Source organism: Excalfactoria chinensis, chromosome 5, assembly GCF_039878825.1.
Source record: "Excalfactoria chinensis isolate bCotChi1 chromosome 5, bCotChi1.hap2, whole genome shotgun sequence".
NCBI lineage: Eukaryota > Metazoa > Chordata > Aves > Galliformes > Phasianidae > Excalfactoria > Excalfactoria chinensis.
This window is the reverse complement of record NC_092829.1, coordinates 35,325,631-35,352,674: the sequence shown is the minus strand read 5'-3', so window position 1 is coordinate 35,352,674 and position 27,044 is coordinate 35,325,631. Positions and strand designations below refer to the sequence as shown.

The 27,044-nt window shown below is 41.9% G+C and overlaps 1 protein-coding gene across 2 annotated transcripts in view; it reads right to left on the bottom strand.

Annotated features, from left to right (window-relative positions):
• The window catches only part of FUT8 (fucosyltransferase 8), a 69,358-nt gene extending 60,666 nt beyond the window's left edge, over nt 1-8,692 (bottom strand). The window contains exon 1 of one of the 2 annotated variants that reach the window (XM_072337641.1): nt 8,479-8,692. The gene's annotated coding sequence lies outside the window, so the exon portion shown is untranslated. Of the gene's footprint in view, nt 1-7,945; nt 8,066-8,478 lie in introns of those variants that run through there. The other variant, XM_072337643.1, reaches the window with a different exon arrangement.
• Between the last annotated feature and the right edge of the window lie 18,352 nt (nt 8,693-27,044).

Genomic DNA, 27,044 nt, shown 5'->3' with positions numbered 1-27,044 from the left:
TAAGTTACATCAGTTACCTTTGTTTTCATTCATAACAACATGACATAGGTCACCCCTTCCCACAGCACTGAGGAGGTGCAGACAAACATACAAGGAAGTCAAGGGCTTGGAATTATGAAATTGGATTTTCCACTAAATCTTGACCCTCGTATAACAGAAAGGATAAGGCGGTATATACAAAGAAAATGGAGAAGAACAAGATAAAAACAAATAAATTAAAAAAACTTTGAGACATCCTTAAAAAATAAACATGGAGATGCAAACATAAGTCTGATGTAAAAGCACATTTTGTGGCAGCTTTCACTATAGTTCTACAGAGATACAACTTGACAACGTGCTTCTTATCCCTGAACTCATTAAACAGGGTAAAGAAGGACTAAGCATCGAAAGCCTCCATCAGGACACATAGAGTTAAGCTGGAAAAGGGCTAGGCAAAAGATTGTAGAGAAAATGTTTTGTTGAGGCTCAGATTGCATCTTCAAGAACCTCGGGCTCCTCCTTCAAAACATCTCCACACAAGACATGCTAACCAAGGGACTGCTGGCAGAGACACATGCAGTAAGTGTAGCTTACAGTTTGTGTTCTCTTTTATTGGTGTTGTTCTCTTATGTTTATTCATTCTAACTGTGCACATCTGGGACTGTTCACCTTCATAATACAGTAATGACTTCAAGCAAGCACGCTGAAGCAAGGATGAAGAATTCTCAGATGACAATTCACAGCTCACAACACATTTTTCTCTGGAATTACATTCAATCTGGTATATAAGTTAAAAAAAATTTTTAAAAGTCACATTCTAAGGGGACCACGGAGCTCTAGATGTACTTCACCACCAAATGATGGCAGCTAATAAACACTGAGTTGGTACAGTAGTCTTGAGCAGCATCCAAGAAAAGAGATGTTCAAAAGTCCATTCCATTCACTTTCATTTCAAAGCACTTACTATCTTGAAAAGCACTATCGTCTTTTTTTTATAAGAAATGTCTTAGTCAGATAAAGGAACAATCAATCTACTTAGAGTTGCTTCTGCCAGGAAGTTAAAACGTTTAAACAACAATATTACACATTTGTAACAGACTTCAGGAGAAAAGTTACTAACGGAGGTTATCAATCTAACGATACTCTGTTTATAACTTTGAGACCTACTTGAATGAGGGAGTTGCCACATAATAATATTAAACAAGCAAGCAGTCACTTACTGCCTATGGAGTCCAACAAATGAAATACCCCTTTGTAGGACAAAAGCTGCGCTGGTTGTGCTTGACTGGCAGGCATCCCTGAGTTATACCCACTACTCAAACTTCTCAGCAGGAAACAATAACCTTCATGAACTCACAGAATACACCCTTGCTATCTAAACCAGTGTGAACATATTGTAACATTTCACATCAGTGTCACGAGAAAATATATTTGAACTGTGAAGAAGCGTTTCCATATTTACACTGACTATACAAACATTAAGGAAGTCAAAGATGCTTTGAAAAATCTGCACGCGCTCTCAAATCAGCACTCTGAAAGCAGGGGGATACAATTCTGCTTCCTCTTTTTCACGTTTATTTTCAGAAATAACGAGGCAGCTGATGGCTTGGATGATGCTTCTGATGGGACACCAAATGGCATCCCCAACCACTAGATGAGCTATTCTAGAAACAAAAAATTAGGCATAGAAATACACCAAAAAATTCTTCAAGAGCAATATTTCTTTTCCTAAATAATTTGTAGGAAAAAAAATAAAAATAGAAAAAAATTGAAGTTTTACATGGATGTGTTCATCACCACAGTATGACATGGCACACAACATGAGCTGTAAATCTCTACTGCACTGTATCGTGGCTCATCTTGTCTTCCAGCATGCCTGACTCTTTCACAGACTTTCTCTAGGAAGGGGACTCTGCTTGAACGGGCAGGACATTATTTAACCAAGCCTGCCAGGTCAAAGTACTACAGCAGGGATCCACAAAACTAACAGAATAGTAGGGTCTGTGTTATATGAAAGGACTAATGAAAGATTAGACTGGGAAAAAAACAAACAAACAAACAAACAAAAAACTCCCATATTATCACATGTCACAAAAAGGATGCCTATTGAAACTTTTCCAAATGCTGAGCTGAACTCTCACCAAAAAATAATAATAATAAAAAAAAAATTAAATTTTAAAAAAGGTATCTTAATGACAGGTAAAAATCCAAGTGTTGGGTTGCTGTTATCCAGAAGAAACAGTAAACTTAACTGCTGTGCGCCAGTTAATTTTAATAATTCAGTATAAACCCACAGGCACTTCACCTGAGCGTTCACTTAAAACTCCTTCAAAATATAAACAACTTTCTCAAGTAAAAAAAAAAATAAATAAATACAGAAAATACCGCAATTATGTTTTCAGATAAACAAACGAGACACCTTCATTTCAAATATTAAGTTCCCTTATTCTGCCTCCCTGAGCAAAGAGAAACCAGCCCTGCAGAAACGCCGTACAGCTTCTACCAGTAACAGTAGCCACCAGCTCTCGGACAGCTCGCTTGACTACAGGCTGGAGGTCTAAGGTAGCATAAAAATCCCCTTACAGTAATTCTAGTGGATAACAAAAACACAGAAAAATCAACCCATCCTACACAATAATATATTTATCAAATATTATTTTAACAAGAGAATCGTAAATGCAAATATATATATATATACTAACTATCATAATTCTGTAACACATTCAAACCATCAGCTCAGATAAGACCATCTCCTCACTACATACAGTACGAGAGCAAAAACCATTCATCCTCAAGTACACGACCATCTACTGTGTGAATATCTATGACTGTCAGTGGAAGCTGCTTAGCAAATACCCAAGAAGGTACAAAAAGCACAGCATAATAGAAACATACACGTTTCAAATATACTCCATATTTTATCATCATAAATAAATGCAGGGAACCAAAGACAAAGGCTTCAGGCAATTGTAACGAAAGTTCACATTGTTGGAAGAGACTGAGTTGCTTCTTCTTGGTCAGCAGAAATCTCCTCATGGACAGAGTAATTCACGTAATTTAACATTCTAATAATGTAACAAAGTCATTTAATTAAAAAAAAAGGGCCAATCAATAAACAGCACATCAGATACATTTACTTTATTACATACATGCTCACAAATACCCCCTAAAAAAAAGAAAAGTTATGATGAGACCATGCTAGCTATCGGCAAATTATGGTGAAGTTCAGCATAAGAAACCTAATTAAAAAGATAAACATTAGGAAAATTGTTGGAATAGAATTCTTACAGTTACTTTAGAAAACCTTGCATAAGACTGATGCTAAGACATAGCAAGCCAGAAATAGCTTCCATAAGATATTAGCAGCAACATTCCCAATTCCTTTCCTTGCAGAATTAATCGTGTCACGGTTATATTTCTTGCTATCACTGTCCTGCAAAAGCAACTCTAACTTTACAGAAAACCATTCACCTTAGTACTATACTTAGTACTATAAGGTTCTGAAGAAAGCACAACGAAAGCCGACTCTTAAGAAGCATTTACACTCAGAATTAATACTGCTACCATAAAGCAATAATTATGTGTTTGGGGGGGAAGGGAATGAAAATTGATTGCAACCAATTTAGCAGATAGTCAAAAAATCACCACCTTGAAATGATGCATTATGAGCTGCATAATATGAATTAACATACCTATCATGACAAATGACCCAGAAAGATCACTCATGTTTAAGGCTGCCAGATATTCCCTCATAGAAGACTCGTTTTTCATGTTCTTTTAAGTTCCCAAAGGCTTTCCAAGATGACCCTTTCTGTGGGTGTATCCATCTTAAAGCTCAGCTCCTTCAATATTTTCATTCTATGCAAAACACACATTTTTCACCTTTCCAAAGACAGGTGCAGGAAGAACGCTTTCACATTACAAAAGGCTCCCTTTTCTTTAGAAAGTTTCATCATTTAAGATCCACATGCATCTTCCTAAGAGACAGCAAAAGGTATCCTGACGTACAAACAATGCTTTTGTCAAGCTGACTGCAACTTTGTTCTTTTGCTTTGGTATGTTACAGCTGAGTCACCAAAACATTCTGCCTGTATTGACTGCGTTCCAACAGAAGGCCTCTGGATCGAGCATCTGCAGCAGTAGATGCACAGGACAATAAACACTGGAAGGGACCCCCAAATGTTCTTCATCTGACCTCCTTCTCAAACTCATGGCAACTATGAGATCCAACCAAGATGCTCAGCTTGTTGTCCAGCTGGGTACCAAAAACCTTTTAGACAGAGAGCAGTCGGTGAGCAGTCACTTATATGAGCAATCACTTCCACGGCGTGACCACACTCCTGAAAAACGTTTCTCCTCATATCCAGTCTAAATCTTGCTTCAACTTACAACCACTGCCCCTTTCACTCCCATCATACACCTCAGTAAAGAGCACTGCTTCATCTTCTGACTGATCTCCTTGAAGGTACCAGCACATTGTTGTTGTAATCCCACTGAAGTGCCTCTTCAGCAGAACAATTCCAGGTGTTTCAGCCTTTCATCACAGTATGAGTGCTCCAGCCCCTAACCATCCTGACAGCCCCCTCCTGTACTCATTTCAGTTTATCAGCATCTTTCCTGTACTGAGGATCTCAAAACTGCATATAGCACTGTACATGTGGTCTGATGAGTTTCAAGGACAGAGGGATAATCCCTTCCTTCCGTCCACTGGCTGTGCTCCCATTGGACCAGCACACCACTGCAGGCCCATGATCCTTGCTGCCACAGCTTCCCAGAGGAGCTACTCCACAGCCTGTATCACTGCAAGGAGCCCTTCCTACACAGGCACAGGGCTTTGCAATTGGCCTTGTTGTATTTCACAAGGTTTTAGCTAGGTCTTTTCTACATGGTGCCAAAGTCCCCCTCAATGGCAGCCCTGCCCTGATCTCGTAGAATATTCTGTTCAATTTGGTGCCTTCCACAAATGTAATATTCCATCACCCTCTCGAGGCCTCAGAATCAACCTCTAAAGCATCCCATTTGTTACTGACATCCAGATATGATCCATTAACCGCTACTCTGAGTCCAATCATTGAAGCATTGCTCCTTCGTACTCTGCCCTGACTTCCACTGCTTGAATCCTCCCTTTTTTTTGCACAGGAGATCAGACACCAAGATCATCTCCTGATATGTCTGCTTGTTTTCCTGAGTATCAGGATGGACCACTGACATCTAAACTGTATCTCAGTGATATGCTACGGATACTGTGTCTTGTAGGTAAGCCTTCCCCCCCCCCCCCCCCCCCCTAAATAAAGGAGTATTTCAATAGGTAATCAACATTTCTGACTTCATATCTCAGTGCTGACTTCACAGTACATCTAAACATTGAAATTTGCAGTCTAAATCAACGGACACCAAACAACAAATCAAGCAGTGAGAACTTCTGTAGCAAGGCCATTCATAGATCCCAGCTAAGTAGCTTATAAAACAAGTCACAGGGAAATGCAGGTAGCGGTTAGTAAATTACAAAGGGAGAAAGAGCTTTTTTAGGAAGCATTTCAATGTGTGCAGATGGTTAATACACTGCTAACTCTGAAAGATGTCCTAAGAGCCCCGGGTAGGATACTCCACATGATGGGACACAACACATCCCCAGAGAATTCTGTGACAATATTTCTAGGGAAACACAGAAGCACTACAGACTGATGGCAATGAAACGGGAAAAGAGGAAGCAGTAAAGAGGTGTAGTAAGAGCAGCACATAACAAAGAGTAGGTGAGGCCATACACTGTTTGGTACCAAGAAAAAAAATACTCCACTCTGCTCACTGAACACAACCGCTGCCATTCTACTCCAAATAGTAAAAGACACATTGCATGGAAAAATGCAACAATTAACTGTATATTTACAGGCCAAATTAGAGTTTGACAAGAATCCCTGGCACTTATGAAAGCTTCATCTTATAACTTCCAAGTTCTTTGAAGATGTCTGTTGTTGCACAATAGAAAAACATACGCATGAACTGCATATTACAGCTGTCCTATAAAAGAGATGCATATTAATGCAATCATACACAGCGCACACCATCTACCATTTGTTTCCCTTACAGTATTGGAAGCAAACTCTGTGGCCAAAAAGAAAGCTTTAAGTAAGTCTAAAGACAAGCAGGTCCCATTTTCGTTTGGCACTAGCTCCCCCTCCAGACCAGCAAGACCTCACACTAATTACTTTTCTTTCTTCTTTTTTTTTTTTAAATTCTGACTGTGCAATGAAATGTAAATGCTCAAGTCCCAGTTTTCTTTATCCCTTTAAATCTCAATGAACAGACTGATCAAAGAATGGCAGCGCAAAAATATCTTCTATTATTCCTTACTGTACATAAATTCCAAGGCTGAAAAAAAATCATTCGATTCAAAACAGATGTGAGAGATAAAGAGGCAAATCCGTACAGCTACACAGAGACAGGAGTGGACTGAAAAAGCAATTTTTCAGACCAATCCCATGAATGGATAATATGGTAACTTTGTTATACAATCAAGCCTCTGTTTGCAGACCGATCATAAACCACAGATGCCAAAACAAAAGGAAGTCACTCTGTGGTTTTGTACTACCTTCGCTAATTCACTTAAAATATAGATTTGTATTCCAGCGAGAATAACTGATGCTTTTTTCTTGTTCTAATATTAGCTGGACACAATGTCTTTCAAGCCGCTCAGCTAACACGTCTTGCTTTGTTTAGAATTTTGCCTGTTAGAAAAGGAAAGAAAATAAAGTTACACTTGCTGCCAGGCATGCTGCATTGCTGTACCACTGTGTGTCCTGGCAGCAGCATCACTCAATTAGTCCATTTGCATGATTTGGTATTCCTGGGTGATTCCTACACTCCCCTCATTACTGAGCCGCTTCCTCAGAAAATATGAATAATTGATTAAACTTCCAACACTGAAAAATGGTCGTCTCATTATTTTGTTGGGAAAATATGCAAACTCTGCAATATGATGATTTGCCAGCTTTAGGTACACATGAAACACCAACAAGTATCATACAAACATGAGACTTCGTGTACCTGTAATAACCAGAAAAACGGATATCACTGGAAATACTTCAAAGCAGTCACCGGTTGATAAGTCCTAGTAACTGGGCTTCTTTAATAATGGAAGGAATTAAAACAGAGGTGCCTGTAAAATAGCCCCAGGCAGCAGCATAGCCAGCATTGACCATTCATTTGTTTCTGGATCTCAGACTTGTCTAAAGTTTTCGATAGCGTACACTGGAGAATAACTTGGAACAAAATTTGACTAATGCTATCATATCCAAAAATGCTTCACGCGTAAGCACTCCTTCCGAAGCATTTACTCCACCAGCTTTCAGTTAACGCCTAGAAACCAAGACATCAAAACACTGCATTTTGGCTTAAAGTGTTTGTGTGTGTTTATTTCATGATGTATGCACATATACATTATATACACCACAAAGTCGTGAGCATTCTGAACACCTGGCTGCTTTCCCCTTCCACACCCACACAGCGTGTGGAGCACAGCAACTGACATCATATTGCTGAATGTTACACTATGCGAGCACCGCGCACAAAAGCTAGCACTGCCCCAAGGAACTTGGGCTCTTTCACCTAGCAATACGTCAGCTGATGGCTGTGCCTTGAGGCTCTTTGGTACAACCTGGAGCACAGCACGATGCAGCAAATAGCACTGAGTAACAGCAGCAAACTGCACCAAGTAACAGTGAGAGCGACGAGATGCTCAGCCCAACCAGCAGCGCTGGACTCGCCCGCTGCTCTGCCCTCTCCACCACCTATTCTGTCCCCTCAAGTCAGGAGCTTCCAAAAGCAGAGGCTCACAATCCTGGCCTTCGGAGAGGGACGCCGAGCACATACACGTGCGACAGGACCCGAAAAGACGTTATGCCCAAACTTGAGAGGAAAAACAGGCCTTATCACCAACGGAGCCCAAGACCAAAGCAAGCACACGTACCGAAACACGGTAAAGGTCGCCCGAGGCAGCAGCCGGTATGGCTCCACACCCCGTGAGAGCGAGCGTTTCCTCCAGCTGCGCGCCGGCCCCGAGTTCCGCCTCCATCTCCCAGCGCAGGGCAGCGCGTCCCCTCGGGCGGCCGCAGTTCCCGGGACGGCGAAACAGCCCGGCGCCCGTCCCCCGCCACGGGCACCCCGCCGCACCCCCGGGCCCGGCCCGGCCCCGCAACCTCCGGCGGTTCCGTGGCCGCCGCTCGCCGCCCCAGCCTCCCCACCCCGCTCCTCGCCGGGCGGAGGCGGCTCAGGCCCCGGTGTCGCCCCTCAGGTGAGGAGCGGGCCGGGAGAGGCGCGCGGCGGGGGGCGGCCCCCTCCCCCCTCGGCGGCGGCGGCGGTTGCCGAGCAGCGCCGGAGTCGCGGCGGCGGCGCCAGGCCCGGGGGAAGGGATGGGGAGCGCGGGCTGGAGCAGCCCCGCTCCGGGCTCGGCATCCGCTTCCCCGCCGCCGCGGATCGCGCGCGACCCCCGCATCCTCTTACCCGAGTGCGGCACCGCCGGCGTGGCCCGCGCTGCCGCGGCCGAGGCTGCAGGGCGCGGGGAGACGCCGAGACGAGGGGAACGGACGCTCGGCTGCGAGGACGGAAGCGGGAACCCGCCGTCGCGTAGCGGAGCCGCCGGCGGACTGAGAGACGGCGCGCGAGACGCTGACAGGGCGCGCGCGCCGAGGGCGGGGAGCGCTCGCGCGAGCAGCTGACAACAAGGAGCGCGCGGGGCGTGCGCCGGGCGGCGCGCGGCGGGAGCAACCGACGGCGCTCGCGCGCGCGCGCGCACGCCCCCGCGCGCCCTACTCGGAAGAGCTCCGTCTCGGGAGCGCGCCTGCCGGCGGGAGGCGACCTATGAGAGCGCGAGGCGGCCTCCCGATGCTGCCCGAGCGCTCTCGTCACGCAGCGCTGAGCGCGCGGGGCGCATGCGCCTCTCGGGGGCATCCCTCCCCGATCCGCCCGCTCCGCGTGCCCCCACCTCAAAGGCCAGGCGCGAGACAACGGCCGGGTCCGCCCCCCGCCCCGCCGCATCCTCGCATCGCCGCGGCCACCCCCTCCGCTCCTGTCGGGGAGCCCACCGAGGCCGGCAGCCCCGCGCCCGTGACGGGCAGATCGCTGCCCGCGGGGACTCTCCATCTTGCGCAGGGAAGGGCAACGACAGCCGTGTCTGGGGGACGGAAAGAAGAGTTGGGAAATTCTGCGCCCCCGGCAACCTTCTGGAGAGATCCGGGAAGGCAGAGATAACAAAAATATGTTTTCCTTTGGGTTCCAATTCTTGCCAACTCCAGAGATCAATTTAGAAATTGAAACGGTAAGCGGATTGCCAATGGCTCTCCAGTATTGAGCTGCTGCTGCTGGCCGCTATTAATGGATGGATATAATTACCATCAGTTATATTGCCTGCAGGCTCAGCCAACAACTTGGATCCCAAAACCCACGGGGACAAGTGAATGACTTACAATGGTAGAAGAAGAAGAGTTGTCAGAGAGGTTTCCCATTTGTGAGGCAGTTCCATCAGCGAATGAGTGCTAAAATGGATAACGAAAAACTAAGACAAAATGAACTATCATTAACAACCTTAAAGTTGCTCTCCTAGGAACCCTTTGCACGTGGGGAAAAAACGTGCAACAATTCAGATACGTTTTGCAAATGAAAACATGTAGATCAAGGCCAAAAGCGTGTGCAGCGCCAGCAAGGGAAGGAAGTTGCACCGAGACGATCCAGAAAGTAACACACAGCTTACCAAAGGATGCATTCAACTACACGTTGCCTTTGCTTGGAGGGTCTCACCCACAGCAAGGTTCAGAAAGACATCTGAAAACTGGAGCTCTCTCTGATTGGTCTTCCCTGTGTGCTGAGAAAATAGAGATGAGCAGACATACGTAAGTCCAGCCAGTAATGCGCAGATGACACGGGCACATTTGCCACACTTCGGAGACAGAACATCCACAAACTGGCAGAAAATCGGGCTCCAATAAGTGGGCTGTTTCATCACTATGCTGGTAGCGGTTTCATCTGTACTTACTATGGTGTGAAATTAAATGCATTTCAAATCATTTCTTAATGTAATAACGCTACTACTGCTGGTTTATCGGCTTCCAGTTCCACAGTATCCTGTGCTCTAGGCATATTATCTTAAGCAATTATTTTTATTTGTATTCTAGTTGTAAGCATGCTGCAGCACCTACAGTTATCAGCCTCATTTTGAGGAGGTGCAATTGGTGACCTGAGCGGTGCTAAGCCATGGCTTAATGGAAGAAATGAAATGAGTAGAGTCTTGCCGAGTGCTAACTTTTTATCTGTGCTCAAAGCAGCAGGTACATACATTTAGAAGGACGTTTCCCAAGCCAAACCAAAAAGTCAGTAGTTGAATTCTTTTAGCCACAAAATATAAATCACTTTGAAGTGTAGAATCTCATCCGGGACTCCAACAAATCCATCACCAGGTGGCACATGGTCAGAGCCTTAGCTTATGGATGCTTTGATAACTCTGATTCTCTTCTAATTCCACGCAGAAAGTCCTCCTCTTTATTAAGTGAATCGGAAGTGCTGCTGATGGGCACATTTTAAAAAATCCAACTGCATTTTTTCAGATTCTCTGAATACTGTGTAGCCCCAGGGCCAATGAATACCCATTCCTGAAGACTCTTTTAAGCGCCTTGACTGATGTCAATCAGTGTCACAGAGGCAAAAACTTGTCAGAACTCCTTTTACTACACAATCTGTCCTTATTCATATCTACCCTTTGCAACGACCATAATTTTTTAATGTGAAATTTTAATGAGAACTGAATGACAGTCTTTCCTTAAGCAAATGTCAGTAATGGCTGGATCTGTGATTTGTGAAGCAGAAGCTTCAAGCACTTCAGCTAACAAGACTTCTAGCAACACTGGAAGCATTTTATTTCTGCACAGACCTGATGGAGCCATTGTCCGATTCACCAAATAGCACTAGAATGTTTTTAGAGTTGAGAATTCCTAATCATATCCATGGCCCGGGCAAATGTGGTGATTTGGGTAGTGGTTGTAAAGGTACAGTAACCATACACAAGTGGTACGGTGCATTTACCTATGCAAAGATATCATTCCTATGCTTAATGAGGGTGTCAGTACGTAAAAGGCAATAAGCATTGGCTGAGCCATCGCAAGGAGCTAGACAAGAGACACCAACAGTGCAAATTTAATCTGTTGCCAAACTCAACAAGTCTGTAACAAAATGTGCTGTGCTTGTGCAGGTAAAGATGTCTGTACATCATAGAGCCTATTCAAACCTAGAGAGACATTTATGATAAGGCCGTCCCCATCGTGAAAAAAATAAATAAAAATAAAAGAATCAGGTGCTTTAGTCCTGACTGCACAAGCTTAAGCAAAGAATATGAATCTGAGATCAAATAAAGACCAAAGTGAAATTCAGGAAAAAGTGAAATCAAGAGTAACCGACAGCATATATTTCTGAAGTTTAAAGGCACTTAAGTTTTCATCACTTATGTTTCCTTCAAATTCCCAGCAATGTTTCAGTCTCCTTAACTCATGCCTAAGTCACACTGAATTGCAAAGATAAAGGACACTGCAGCACACACAGATGCAGATTCTTCAATTAACATAAAGATTGTGGCTATTTTCACTGCAGCACCTGGGAAGCTGGGTGCCATCCAATGGATGTAGGAGACCTGTCTCCAGCTACCTCTTCTGCCATACACAGCACATATACCACAAGCTGATGCAGCATTCAAGCCCCTCTATGTAACCAGCTCTGTCAGCATCTGAAAAGTCCCTGATCTCTGTCTAACAGGCAATGACTGCTTTAATATTCCTCCCTTTTCCTAGTGCCAACACATTCCCACACCCCCTAAAAAAGCCCAATGGGGAAACTAAACAGAGAAAATTGTAATTAAGAATTAAATTACTAGTTCAGGAAAAGCTTAAGTAGCTATGAGGGGAAATTCACACTACAACCTGTGGAACCATCTCGTGCTTATGATTAGGAAACAATTATGTTAAACAATTCTGCAGTTTTAAGATAGAGGCTTTTAGGTTTTGTTGCCTTGTGCACATTTCCTAGTGCTTCACCTCACAGTCTTAATACCTTGCCTGTAACTGATATAAACTCAAAACCTGTTGGCATCAAGGCAGCAAGAAGGTGGGAGCACTTTATCAGGTGGAAACACAGCACAGTGAGCCTAGTTTTACTCGGGTGAGACGTCCTGCCACCTTTCTCAGAAGTTACTCCGAGTAGCACCTTAACATGAAATGTAAAGACATTTTAACTTTGTCTGGCCCGAACACACGCACAACAAAACATCCAAAGTCCATCTTCAGTGCTCAGAGGATACACACTTTCTACTTGTGTGAACCGTGCAATGTTACAAGAAGACTTCTAAAACATTTTAACTCAGACTTTCAGACACGCCAATGAAAGAATATCGCCGAATCAGCAGATCTTATTTACCAGGAAATGCCATCAGGCATCAGGTACAGGCAGTCCCTGTAAATGCAGTATGAGGCCATGGTTCCTGCTCTGTGTGTGGGGGGAACAGAAAACAGAAAACAAAAAACACGTATTTTTTAATTACTGAAAAGCACTGCTGTTGCAAGATATGAGTACTTCAGCATAACATAAGGAAGCACTTGCAGCCCTAGATCAGCCCAAGACACTTTTCTGTCCCATTTAGCAAAACACTTTCAGTTTCCAGCTTAAAGCAGGTGAAACCATAACAAACATTGCACAAGGAATGTTTATCTGTATTCAAAGCATTTGAATAAAGTGTTTATATAAATCAGTGTAAACTTGTTCTTTCTTGACACTTGCAATGCTTCGCTTTGAATTCCAACAAGTTTTGACATGGTATACAAGTTTTTTTTTTCTGACTACACACTGATTTTACTGCAAGTAGCACTTAAAGGTCAAAAGGAGTGAAGTACAAACACTATTAAAATGAGCTGGGCAGGTCGCATAATCACAAAATCACGTTGCGGATGCTCAGTGAAGATTAGATGTGCCCATGGTTATGTGGACAGATTCACCAGCACAGCAGCAGTCTGTGTCACAGTAGAACAGCAAGGGTCAGCTCACAGTATTGAGCCACAGATAATGCGGCTATCCAAACACTGTCATTTGTCACCGTAGATGAGCAATTAAACTACAAAATATTCAGAAGTGTTTTGGGTCATACAAAATTATGCACACTAAGAGCAGCATCAGGATGAAAGCTCAGCTACGCAACCTGCATGTTGCTGCACCAGCAGTGTGCACAATGCCACTTGAAAACTGCCCAACGCTTCCTACTTTAAGATCCCATGTCAGTTGCTTATAGCAGGAATATGTATTTCATAAACTGTTGTCCATTTGGACTGCCACTTTCAAAGCTTTGCACCCTACCCACCTTTTGTTTGTTTGTTTGTTTTGTTTTGTTATCTTTTAAATTACCTTAAGTTTCAAAGTCAGAATTCCAAACCTCTCAAGATTACTGCAGTAAAAAGAATATCACTTTAGCTCTTCTGCAAAGAACCAACTCCCATTTTGTCAGGCTGTTTGTATATGGAGTCCAAGAAGTATATAATTTTAAAAAACAAATTTTTCACAGTAAATACTTCAATGATACTGAGAAGAATCATAGAAACAAATTGCTTGTTGTGGTATAACCCACAGCTGCTTGCTCACTGACCTCCAGTGGGATGGGAGAAGAAAATTAGAAGAGCAAAAGATGGAAAATCTAAGCTTGAGATAAAGATTAGAACACATAGATGTGAAAGGGAGGGGAAACAAACAAACAAACAAACAAAAAACAACAACAACAAAAAAAAACCCAAACCAAAAACCATATAACCAAGAAAAACAAGTGATGCAAAACACTAATCTATCAATGCCCAACCAGCCCCCAAGCAATGGCAGCTCTGGCAAACCTTTCCCCCATGCTTTTATTGATGAGCACAGGCTCTGTGGGACAGGCTAGCCCTGGGGCCAGCGTTCCCCTCTGTGTCCCCTCCCAGCTGCCTGCCTACCCAGCCTCTCTGCTGTCAGGCTGGAGTGAGAAGCAGAGACCTTGATGCTGTGCAAGTACTGCTCAGCAACTACTTTTATTATCACTTGTTATCAGCATCACCCTTGTCACAAATCTAAAGCACAACACCATACAGGCGGATAGAAAGGAAACTCATTCTTAAGGATTTCTTGTTCAGCTTTACAGTGTAACTGCATGATATCCGAAAGAGTTCTAGAGTCTGCATGCAAAGTGCATTAAGGCTGTGTTGACTCTCTCTTACAGTCACTATTTCCCTCTATGAAACTGTGAAGATAAACTTGCTCATCAACAGCACAGCACAAAGATTTCCTCGCTTTATCTGGCTCCTATTTCTCCCTCAGAGGGAAGGGGAGAGTGAAATTCATTTTTGAATGGTTACAAATAATACAGTGTTTCTTCTGGGTAGTTTGCTTTTTGTATAGACCTACCAGAAACAGGAAGCAACTGGACTGTCCATATTTTTGTCCCTGAGGTGCCACAGGCTGCTCTATTCCCTTAAGAAGAGCTTGGCCCTTGGGTCTGCTATTCTAGCTGACTTCCAGTAATTTATTCTGGACTTGGCTCTGCACTGGACTGGACATTGTAATTTCTACTTGGCAATTTGCTTCCTTGCCCAGACAAAGTTCAGTAAGTTTGTGAAAACAAATCCACCATCTCTTACAGGATTTTCAATATTGGAGCTTTAACAATAGCATCATCAGATAATTTCTAGTTATTCTTGTCTGTTGGAGAGCCAGGAGTTATCAGAGAGCTCCATCAGTGTGCACAGGGGTGTGGTGGCTCCGTTAGCTTCTTTCTGAACAATGGATTTCCTGTGAAGGTAAGCCTACACTCCAGAACAGCCTGATCTATTTTATAACCTGAAACAGAGGTGGAACACTTTATCTGTGGCTTACAAGCAAAATGCTGTCACCTACTCAAATGATGACCCCAGCTGTCCTCCCTCTCAGTGCTGCCTTTGCAAATGGTTTATGCACACACTTGCAAAGGAGGAGCAGCTGATGGAAGACCTGCCACAGAAAGACAGTCTGTAGGACTGACCCAGCAGCTCATGTGAAACTCTGCTGAGTTGTGGGCAAAAGTACATCTGTGAACCAAAACCAGTCAGGACAAATACTTTTAATTGAATTAAACATTCATGAAGCTTGATTATTTTATTTTGCTTTTGACAAAGGCCTTTGCATTTATTATTGCATCAGTGGCTAAAACTGAAACAGGTTTTAAATTTCCCATGGGTAGTTTGTTGTTATTTCATCTACCAGTGTCTGGCACAAAGGGAAAAACAGTGAGAAAAGCAAGCCAAAGCCATTTATCAGTACCGTTAACTTATCAGCCCATTCTCAAATCACATGCCCCACAGTGTAACTCGAATGACCAGTTTTTCCTTTCATTAGCAAGTACATTAAGGGAAAGGGATCTCCCTGCCAGCAAGTGTCAGATGCACCGGATACTGTATCCTACCTGGACGTTAAAGTTATATGCAGGGCCTCCAGCTGGATTTCAGTTTGGTTTCTAGCAACATCAGCACAAAGCAATGACCATGGCTAACAAACAAGTATAAAGTACAACTTTTTATCTCCTGAAGTAAAACAATCTTCCCACAATCATAAATTATCTACCAGTAAAGAAATTCAGCCTTGACTCCTAGCAGCAGAAAGTAGAAGAGGCCTTTCTCCTGCAGCCGGCCTCCTCTGCTGCACTTCTGGTCGTGGGCAGCACCAGCTCTGTCCTTCCCACTAGCAAGGGGTATTCCCATTACCAACAGAATTCCAGGTAACTGAGCTAAAGCGTCCACTTGCAGCTCTGGGAACGGGTCTTGCAGCAGTGACGGATACATCCAGGACTTTGCTCTTAGTTAATAAATTCTATTACCACTGGAAAAAAATCCAGCTGGTTCAAAGCGCACTAAGGTCTATGTAGAGAAGGAAGGACAGTTGTGAGCGTGCTACTCTGTCATCTGCAGTGGCTCTAAGCCAGATGTCGAGGCTGTTCAAAGCTGTATTTCTAGCCCACAGCACTCCCACTTGTAGAAGCTCTAGTCATGTCCCACTGCAACCACAGAACTACAAACAACATTTGCTAGCAACGGTAAGAACTAGTTTCCACCCAAGAGGAGTTGTTACACTTCTACCGCCTTTCAAAACTGGCTGCTTCTTCAATTTCTCTGAATTCTTTTGATAATAAATTACTTCTAACTTAAAAAAATAAAATAAGATTCACTATCATTAAAAAAGCCAAATTATTCAGACTGTCCTATAATTTGGGAAAATTTTATGTTACATAGTTTGAGGGACTGAAACTGACTTTCATTAGTAATTTTTCAGGCTAATCCAAGCGATGACTTCAGGGTATCTCTGACAATCCGCTGGGATTTTTTTCAGTTTTGGCTGTCTATAGCTACTGCTTTTGAATAGCTGTTCTTTGACCAGGTATTTTACTTGTTTGTATTTTATTGTTTATCTGGTCCTTTTCGTCTGCCAGGCTTGCTGCCAAGCCCTTTAGGAACACCCAAAGCAGCATTTGGAACCTGGTTACCATCAAATTCACCTTCTCAAAAGTGGTGGCACAACTTTTTCATTACTTTTGTTTATGTGGGAAAGCTAGGGAAAATCAGTTTACTAATGTGTGAGATATGCCACAACAGCATGTAGTTTGTAAGTGAGGATTTCAGTCTTTTAAGGACTCAGAATGGGTGAGCCTCTTCTAATGATCTTTGTCTTTGCAGGTGGTAGACAGACAGAACAAAGAGAGAAACAGACACAATCTGTCCAGTCTTACATTGGCAAACAGGAACAAAAATTTATTACCAAACTCCACCTAACTGAATTTACCTTTTTACAGTGTGGCTACAGAGCAGCTGGTAGATGGCAATATATTTAATACTACCTTATATCACAGTTACTACAGCAAAGCCTATTGCACATGGTATATGTTTATACCACATTCAAGTGAGACCTGCTATCTGTTTGAACTAAGAGCTGCCTCCAGGGAAGGGTGGAATGCAGCTCAGCTCCTCTATCACTATCTATATAATCTTTTACAAACATATTTTAAAGTAAATTATTATTTCCCTTTGATGTTTCTATTTCCTGTTGATCCTGCTGCCAAGCTCATATGTGAGAATGAAAACAGGAGTGCCAAGTGAGAGAACTGGTAAGAGATGATGTGTGTCACTATAGTTTAACCACTGAGAAGTCAAAAGGGTGTTAATAGCAAATCAGAACAACTGCATTTATATAGCAGCCTTTAATCATTCAATTATTTCTCTACAATCACTCCATAAAGGATAGGCACCATTCCAGAAGACTTCAAACCTGTAACAATAACTATAAGCTTTATTTTTTTATACCTATACAGCACAAAACTATGCACAGATGAAATAATGTAATTTCATAGTTAAATAACAAGTTGTAGTGTTATCAAGTACATAGGTATATATTTATGCATACTACAAATGTATCAACAACACAGCCAAAACAAAAACCTAAAGATGTAAAGGCATAAGCCTCAGAAGCTGACCAGCAGCATCCCTTGGATCCCTTGCTACTGGTACCAATGAAACACCAGGAAGAGCCACTGGTCCCATTGGAACAAATAATGCTAGCCATGTCCCACCTGCCCTTGGCTTTCCCCAGTCCTGTGTGGCAGCCAGTGGTGCATCCCACACTCATCATCAACACAACAATCACAACACACAGGAAACCTTTGACCATTTCATCTCTTGAAAGGGGAGAAGGGATTGTCACAAACAGACAATGGTTACACAGTTCCAAGTATTCTCAATTAGAGCATAAACATGTAAAAGAACATTTCAAAACTCTCGTATTGCAGCTGCCCATGTTTCAAAATGTCAGCTCACATAATGCAGCAGCTGAAGGATCACTGCTGGATACCGAAGAGGAACCTTCACGCTAATTTGTTACTCAAAACTGAGTCTCCTTCCTACGTAAATAGATAAATAAATAAATGACAATCAAGATAAATACATGAAGTGGCTTTTGCTAGGTTTGTGGGATAGTGAAACACTGTCTTTTGGGAGGATCAGCTGCCCCACTCAGCAGGTAAGACTATTGGTCCCCCCTGTTCTGTAGAGCTGTTCAGGATTTCCTCTCTGGACACTTTTTTTCCTGTTTATTCTCCTCCTTCTTATTATGTCCAGAATTCTCAATTTCATTTCTCTTTTTGGGGGCTACTGTGGAAATTCTGTACAAAGTAAGCAGTAAAATTCAGCTTTATTACTTAGAACAGCAAGTGCACAAGGAGACACTACAGAAGCGTAGCTCTGCAAGACAGCCCACATCTCCAGTAGGCAGCTGCACAGAAAGTTACACATCTGAAACATACTAACCCGGCAGGGCAAGTTCTGTGTTAAAATGTACCATAAACACCATAATTCATAAAGATGAATACAGCTACTGCAGAGGAGCTGGTATCAAGATGACTTGTTTCTCCCATCTGCACTGCTGAAAGGGAAAACTTTGATGAGCTTTATTAGCCTCTTCATCCGCCCGTTTCCCACTCTCATGTGCAGAATGGTGAGATGACAACTGTCTCGTGGGAAATGAGCCAACATTTGAGAAAAGCTCAGAGATCAAAGAACAGCAATGGGGTGTAATAAGTAGTGGCACCACGTGGTCTTTATAAATAATAATGGATACTGGATATTTATCAGAAATTACTGCAAACTTTTTTTTCTCTGTTGGCATGAGAAAACTTATTCTTTGATTGGTATCTTGGGAGGGTTTTAATTGTATTGAAGCTTTTTGTTTGAGAAGTCGAAACCTTCAGTGAATGCAAGTGAGCTGCTTTTTTGTCTGAAAACTTAATTCCCTTTCCCAACAAGTCCTATTCCTGGGGACCTTTCCTGGCTATTAACAGATGCATTGGTTCAAATTCATTTCAGTAGATTTTATATTGTCCAGAAACACTAACTGCCTTCATTTCTTACTAAGATCTGCACTACCCAGGCTGTAACTTAAGGTTTCACTGAATGGGAGGCAAGTTTCTTCAGCTGTAAAATGCAGCTTTAAATAATAAACCCCATACAGTGCTCAGTAAATGACACTTGTATATCACTTTGGAAAATGCTCTGGGATCCCGTAGGGTGTACACTTAAAGTACTACCTGTTACATAAATGGCATTGAGTAAAAGGACCTCAGGTACTATTGAGTTGGTTTAGAAAACAAAATAAAATTAAAAGCTTCCCAAAACGCTGCTGTGTGCCCATGGAGGGAAAACTGCCTGGCTACAGGCCTTCTTAAGGAAAACAGCTGAAGCACACACACAGACAACATGAGTGAAGCCCCAGCGCTCATATGGATGTGCACAGTGCTGAGATCCCTGCAGCAGCCTTCCTTGCCTCAGCTCTGCATAGCCTGCAGCTCAGTGCAGCTATAAGGTGCTTCTTGTGCTTGCTGAGAGCAGCGGAGAGGGCCCTGCAGCTCCCTGTGAAGCTGAGGCTAACTGGTTCTTTTATAGAAACATGCTTGTTCTGCTTCTGCAGCAAGAATATATTTTCATATTCCTCAGTGCACAAGATTTGCACAGCAGGTACTTCAAGAAGAGCCTAAGGAGATTCTGCCACCAGCAGTTAACAAATAACCTGCCTCTACAAAAAGCATCTCCCTTTCATCTTCTGTAATTACGGACATTTAATTACTGAACTATGAGAGTCTATAGCCCTGATCAGCCCTTAATTTCATTGATTATACAAAATCTGGTTGAAACTGGATGTCTGAATTAACAGAAACTGTAACATATCAGATGGGTCTTAAGTCTGCATCTTCTGCTCAGAGCTTACCAAGACAAAAAGAAACCAGATTTCTCTTCCAAAAAGGCCCAGCACTTGACTCCAGTGGCAACCACAAATCGTAACATTTCCTACTATATTAGATGTTAAGTACAGTTTGGCATATGACAGGTTTGAACTGAGAACTCAGCTGTATGAGTTGCTTCCTGCTACATGTTATCTTGTTCCAAATTTGCAAACAAACGCTTTTATCAGGTGGCTGCCACGGATGACTCATCAAACCACTGAAAAATAGCACAGGTGTAGATCTGAGTTAATATTTATATGCTGAAAGCACGCAATAAGACCGTGACCAGCTCTGCAAAGCGAAGTACCACCAACTTCATGCTCCATTTGTTGTTTAGCTAGCTGCTGCCTGCATCGTTGCAACACTGGCTGCAACACTGTTACTTCCTGGAGCTCTAGCTGGCAACTCTCAGACAAGAAGGAACAAGCCTTGCCTGGGTGAAATGTTGCCTGGCACTGAAGCAGCTTGCTTGGTTTAGTTTTGCCTTACTGGGGCTTCCTGGAGGAAGAATTTGCATGCTGATTTTTAATAGCCAGGAAAAAAAAAAAAAAAAAAAAAAAAAAAAAAAAAAAAAAAAAAAAAAAAAAAAGCGGTAAACATCTATAGACACCTATTAACTTTACATCACTGACAATAAACAGAAATATAAATCCTGGATCGTAGCCCCACTTGGTCTGAATGGATCCACCTTCTTTGAAACCAGCAGACTTACAGGTTTCTAACTTTTCAGAACCCGAGACACAGGTATAGAGGAACATGCAGGAAATAAACCTGTTCATGTAATTCAAGTTGTAGGATTGACTGTTCAAAAGGCTGTTAAATAATTTATATTACCAAAGGGCAAAGGGCTCTAATCTAGCAGTAAGCTTGAAAGGTGACAGAAATGAACTCCATTTGGAGAAAGACTGTAGTTACTTTGGACTCTCTAGTCTTGAGAAGAGCAACAACTCACAAAAGTCAGGTTTAAAGCAAACCAGGAAGGTGTTCCTCATGTGATAGATGGCGGTCTTGTGCAACTCCTTGCCACAGCAATACTGAAGATGATAAACCCTCCGTGGGCTCAAGCAGAAGTCTTCTAAGGGTTACTACATACCTCAAAGCCACATCCAGCCTACAAACTGCCAGAGCTGCAAACAGTTGGAGTGCAAGAACATATTAAGAGGAAGTATCTTAGAAGCTCTCCTCTTTCTTCTTTAGGATCCATAAAAGTTCTTGGGTAAAAGAAAAGCACCTGTAATTCACTTCTAAGTAAACAGAGACTGAGCGTGACCCCTTCCTCCCTGTGCCATGTTACACTTAAGCACCTCCCCCTGCCCAGACTGGAACACCACATCACAAGGAAATAAACCTGGTTTCCAATTCAACTCCTGTGTAACCCAAAGAGTTTATAATGCTTCACATAGTACATGTAAAACATGACACTTTAGTATTAAAAGGTATCATCATCCAGAGTTGGTTAAATTATTTATGAGTGAGTTACACAACTGCACAAAGATTGACAGAACTTCCATGATGGTATGGTGTCAAATCACCTTCATCTGCTTCCAAGAGAAAAATGTGAGGAGGGATAAATAATTATGCTAGTGATATTTTGTGTTTTTGTTTTTGTTCTTTTAATGCACTTGAATCGATTCTTCAGGTTGCCAAAGGACACAAACGGGCTTGTCCACAAGACATATTCAGAGCACAGGGAAGCAGGAAATAAATTCAAAGCATGCTAGCCAGCCCCCAAGAGCTATTTCAGTCTATTTCCACACGGAGGGTAAAACTGGTATTGTGGGATCTAATGCCTAACAACTGAAGCTTAGTTATAAGTAAATGCCAGACTCTGTGAGAAAATCCATGATCACTCCTTTCCCACTGATAAAGGCTTTATTGCCTAAAACCCATCTTTAATTGCATAAAATCTTTCCATCTTAATGTGCAGTGAAGACTGTATTTGCCTATATGTAGCACTAGGCAGAGTTAATTTTAAGATGCAAGTCTACATAAGAAAGCAGTACTTTTTTTGTTTTAATATATTTGCAGCTATTGATAGTGAAGTTCAGGGGGCTGTGCTGGGTTTAACTGGAAGGACTCATTTCACTTTAGAAGACACAGAGCTTGTTTTCCACAAGTGACTCTTGCAAATACTGCAGACTATGAACAAAAGCAGCAGTTCCCTGGTTAGTAACCAAGAGAAGAATAACAAGAATTTCTAGCCACGGTATCATAACACCATGCTGGATTTGCATCAGCAGGGAGATGTAGAAAGAGCTGATCCACAAAGTCAGTCTTTGTGGGCAAACTTGTCTCTGCAACACGATGAGCTGCAGGAGAACTGCATACTCAGGATCTGCCTTCTAACAGTTTTATATGATTGAGAGTTTCCTTTCAGTTCAGTAATATCATTCTGCATAAAAACACGCGTCACAAACTCAATTTTGTCTCTTGCAGGTATTAGCAAAAAACTGCCTACTTTCAAAACACAGCTGGATCAGCTCAAAGTGGAAATTATACAAGACACTGCGATAATGTCAAAGTAGTTTCAGTGGTCTACCTGGTCCCCATACAGTTCTGTGTTCCTGAACAGTCCAGACACAAGCAAAAATAAAGCAAAAATGTGAATTAGAATCTTTGTCTTTCTCCCAGTACGAACCAACATAGATACCAATCTTATTTATAATCATACCAAAATTAAAGCCACTTCAATCATTGTACCTGCCAGTTAGTGCCCATTTGCAGGTTAGCTGTCAAATGCAATCAGTTTTACAAGATAGATTTTGTTAAAAGCCTGTGTGCAAACCAGCACTAAGATGCAGCTTTATACTGTTTTAGTCGGCTTGGCTCTGTTCTCGCTCAGTCTGTCAAGTAAAACAGAAGCTGACAGGGATGCCAAAGCTATAAACCTGAATTTTTATATACTTTTAGCAATTTGGAGTTGTAAATTAGGTATAGACACTTCATCTTATTATGGCCCCTTGTAGGACAGTGGACCAGAGAACCCCATGCTGTGAAACAAGTGTGAGACATGCAGAGATGAGGGCAAAACGCTACAGCTTAAATTCTGCTGTGTGTCATTGAATTCACTACATTCATCAGCACCTGCAGTATGCAGTGATAGTTAGTAGCAGAAATTACTCCTCCTGTGATCTCTTAATACATATTAACACAATAGTATGGCAAAGAAGGACAGAAGACAAAGCAGGACATACTAAAAAGAATGCAGAGATTGCAATCAAAAGGAGAAAATGATGATTCTGATCACACTATTGGGTCACAAACAGGGGAGATGAAATGCACACACGGCAGAACTCCACTGGAAGGGACAGAGCTGACTGCAGAAGAAAAAAGCCTAACATAGAAACATAAAATCGGGCCCCAGGACTGTGTTAGTTCATGCAGTTGGAAGTCCTGGAAAAGATTCAGCACATCAAGTTTTCTTGAACGTACACAATGAAACAATGAGCAATTTTGTATAAATAATTTCTGGCTTCCTCTAGCATGCATGTTAATTATTGCAAGTGTTTTAAATTAATCATTCAAAATTTTAAATCTAGAAAACATGCTTTATGCAATAATCATGGAGTTCTACAGAAGCTTAAGCTTTCAGCTACTGCGCGTTCAACATTAAAAAGGTTGTGTTCCGTTTTAATTTACTGTTCAGGGTTTTGCTATAATTTTGTGCAAACAGGCAATGAGGGACCACTAAAACGCAACTAGTCCTGCTGGCACAACTCTGCAATGAATTTAACATAAAGGTCTGTTCCTCTAATGCTAATTTAGCGAGGTTATAAGCTGAAAGCAGAAACAGATTTTAATGAGATAATGGCTGAGTTTTAAGCTGCTTTTATTTTCTGCTACTGGAGATCTAGGGGAAAATATTCCACTGAAGCTATCTTGTTTCACTTGAATTCCTGGAGATTTCATTGAATAAAATCTCCCATATTTAAAAAGATATGTGTGCAAATCGGAATCAACAACATACTTAACTGGAAAAAAAAGGGGGGGGGGGGGGAAATAAATCAAGTGAGAGAAGGTTTGTTACTTCATCTCTGAGTTTCGGAGAGACTGAATTTCAAAGAATAGAGTAAGAGTGCAATAATGTGTTTTTGCTAAAACAGACCAGGGAGAAAGAACGAATATTGTGATAACTGAGGTACAATGTCTATGCTATGAAGACAATATAAAGCAATTTAGGCTTTTCTCCCAGTAGTTGACTTGTGCTGTCTTCAGTGTTTGGTAGACCTCATTTGAAAAGTTCTATCTGTGAGGTTTTCATTGAGAAAACGGGTTGGCCTTTCTTAGACACTGTGTTTGAATGTGCCCATTATTGCATTCCATTTCCTATGAACATTTCATACAGTTAATGTTTCTTGTAACTGAAGTAGGCATTTCTTAACTACTTGCCTATACAGTCTCTATAAAAATGGTGGCCTGATGAAGTTCTCTAGACTTCACTGGAAGTATATAACCTTTATTTTTAGCCTCAGCTGCATCCTGCATCCATAAGCTATTTTATCACTCATTGGTAATTTCATAATTCCTTACAAGCAACATGTAAGAAGCAATTGTAATTCAACAGCAAATACTTTTTGGACCAAAACACTGAAGTTTGATGGCGATTGCACAAATGGCACTACACTCCAAGGCAGCTAGCTAATGCAGATTTGAAGTACAAATTGCTGTCTCCACAACAGATTTTGACAGATACATTAAACACCATTTTTGGAGAAGCTTTCTTTTTCTAGCCAAAGCATGACATACTAACTAAAATCCAGGTAACAAAAATGCTATTTCAAACCTCTCCACATACTGCTCAGAATTAAGGCTCATTTACCTCAGGTACCCAGGTAAGCTGCAATTTCCTCACTCCTGTTTGCCCAATTTCTTTCTGCTCATCCTTTAGGTCTGAAACTGGCAGCTCTACCTACTGTCATTCAGCATCTTTATCTGGTCATGGAAACAAAGATCTCCGTTGAAGCAATATATCTACAATACTTCACTGACAGAAAACGGCTAACAAAATTTTCTGTGGAAATTGCTGGTGCAAAATCAAATTCTCATTTAGTACAGTACTTTAATTTCACTCCGATGCAGGCAGCTTTGTGTGGTCTCTGGGATTTATGAAATTCAGTGATTGAATACTCAGCTAGAGAGATGGCTGTACATGCTCCTGGATTGAAAATGAGAGGCATCCCTCATAATCAGGCCTGGTAAAGAGCACTTTTGTCCTCTGCTGCCTCTCATTATGTCACTCAATTATTAAGACTTCTCTCCTTGATTTCTTGCATCAGTTCTGTTTTTATTTGGGGATGTAAGAAATCCTCTCTGCAAGTACATGATTCAGGATCTTACCTCTGAAATGCCAATTTTAATTCATTGTTTGCATTTCTGAAACAATTTGGTTGAATGCCTAGGATGAAAGAACAATTTATCCTGCTTTTTTTTCACTTCTGTTCTTGGGTTTTTTCTAGTATTTCCATGCCAAGCGTTGATAATCTTCTCATCACACAGACTCAATGTCATTGCCGACTAACCTTTTTTTAATATTATCTAATAATGAAGTCATTCAGAGTAAAATAAGCAAAATAAGATTTGTTTGAATGTAAGCCACAGAGCTTTCTCACTGTACAAACTTCAGAGCAGAATAATTTTACAGAGCCCAGAAATGGATATTAATCTCAACCTGTAACCAGAGAAAAATCTTTTCTATGAGTGACATAAATGTGACCATTTATATGAAAATGTATCACAGCTGATAAAAGGGCAGCTGAACTTTCATTGTGGCTATGAATTAATTTTATGAACTTCTATGGAGACTTTATTCTTCTTTTCCTTTCCTTTTTTTTTTTTTTTTTTTTTTTTTTTTTTCCCCTTTCTAGAAAATGCTCTTCAAAAAGTCCTCCTGCATTTATAAGGCAACTTTCTGAATTACAAAAGTCCAGATTATAAGGAGAGCATTCAGGGAGGATGGCAGTCACCAGCAGCTACAAAGCTAAAAAGCTGAAATTCAGAAGGGTGCTCTAACAGAAAACAAGAGAAAAGGAAGCAATACAAAGGGAGAAGACACTGTATAAAGGAGAACTTAGAGACATCAAAAGTGCTACTTTGGAGAAAGCTGAGATGCAGAAAGAATGCATTTACAAATGGACGTCAAAGCACAAGCCTGAGTGACTAAGAATTTGTATAGACATTTTGGTTAAGGAAGTCCACCAAGACAAATGGAAATTTCAAACAGGGAAGAAGGACAGAGCCCAAAGTTAAGTAATGAAACAACGGGCAATAGATCACCTGAACGAGTGAAAAATGTGGAGACCTGTGAGCAACAGTTCCCGATGTCTGGTCTATTGCAGATCTGTCTTGTGATATGATTTGCTGTCATTCAGAAAAATCTGAACTTAGACTGAAGTTCCTCTTGGTGTTGAGTACTACTAATAATTAATAATTGTGCATTCACTGGATGCAGCACGTGCTGCACCCTTTCGATCACAAATAGCAAGCACGGATCTTTCTTCTTCACCTAGACATCAGTCTCTATGAAATCTTCAGGAAGCCAGTATTCTTTAAAACCTTCACTCATCACTGAGATGCAGCTTACCAATGAGTTTGAAAATGGGTCATTAAACTTAGATGCTCACATAAACATACACACAGCTGAATCAAATAAGCCTTAAGAAATAAGACAAATTGGGTGGAACAAATTCCAGAGGAGGAAGAGCTGTGGTTATTGAGTGGAAAGGAGATGAATGAGGCAAGACAAAGAGAAAGCCAACTTTGTCGTGGCTTCAGGACAAATAGAGAAAGAGGTGATAAGATATACTGGGACAGCATCTAGTAGAAAGATGACAGGGAATAAGGCAGAAGAGAGCAGTTTATTGAAAAGCTAGAGAGGAATGAATGGACAGTGCGATAAAAGGCTGTGACTACTAGAGGAATATGAGAAAGATGGGGAAAACTGCGACTTCCCAAAAATAGCCTTGAGCTCAGTAAACTCAAGAGGAGAAAACAAGGTAAGCAGCATATACCCAGTTTCTGCAGCAGTGGGAGATACAGCAGTGCTGTATGACTGAAGGGACAGAAGGCAGCAGGGCACAGGCAGCCAGAGATGTGGATGTGGGGAAAGGACAAGCTGACATAAAGATGAACCAGATGAAGAAAATGGAATACTAGGTATTAGATCACTTCTGCCTTGCAACTGTATGCCAGGGGATGAGGAGGAAGGCTGGAAGGGGCCAGTAGGCCT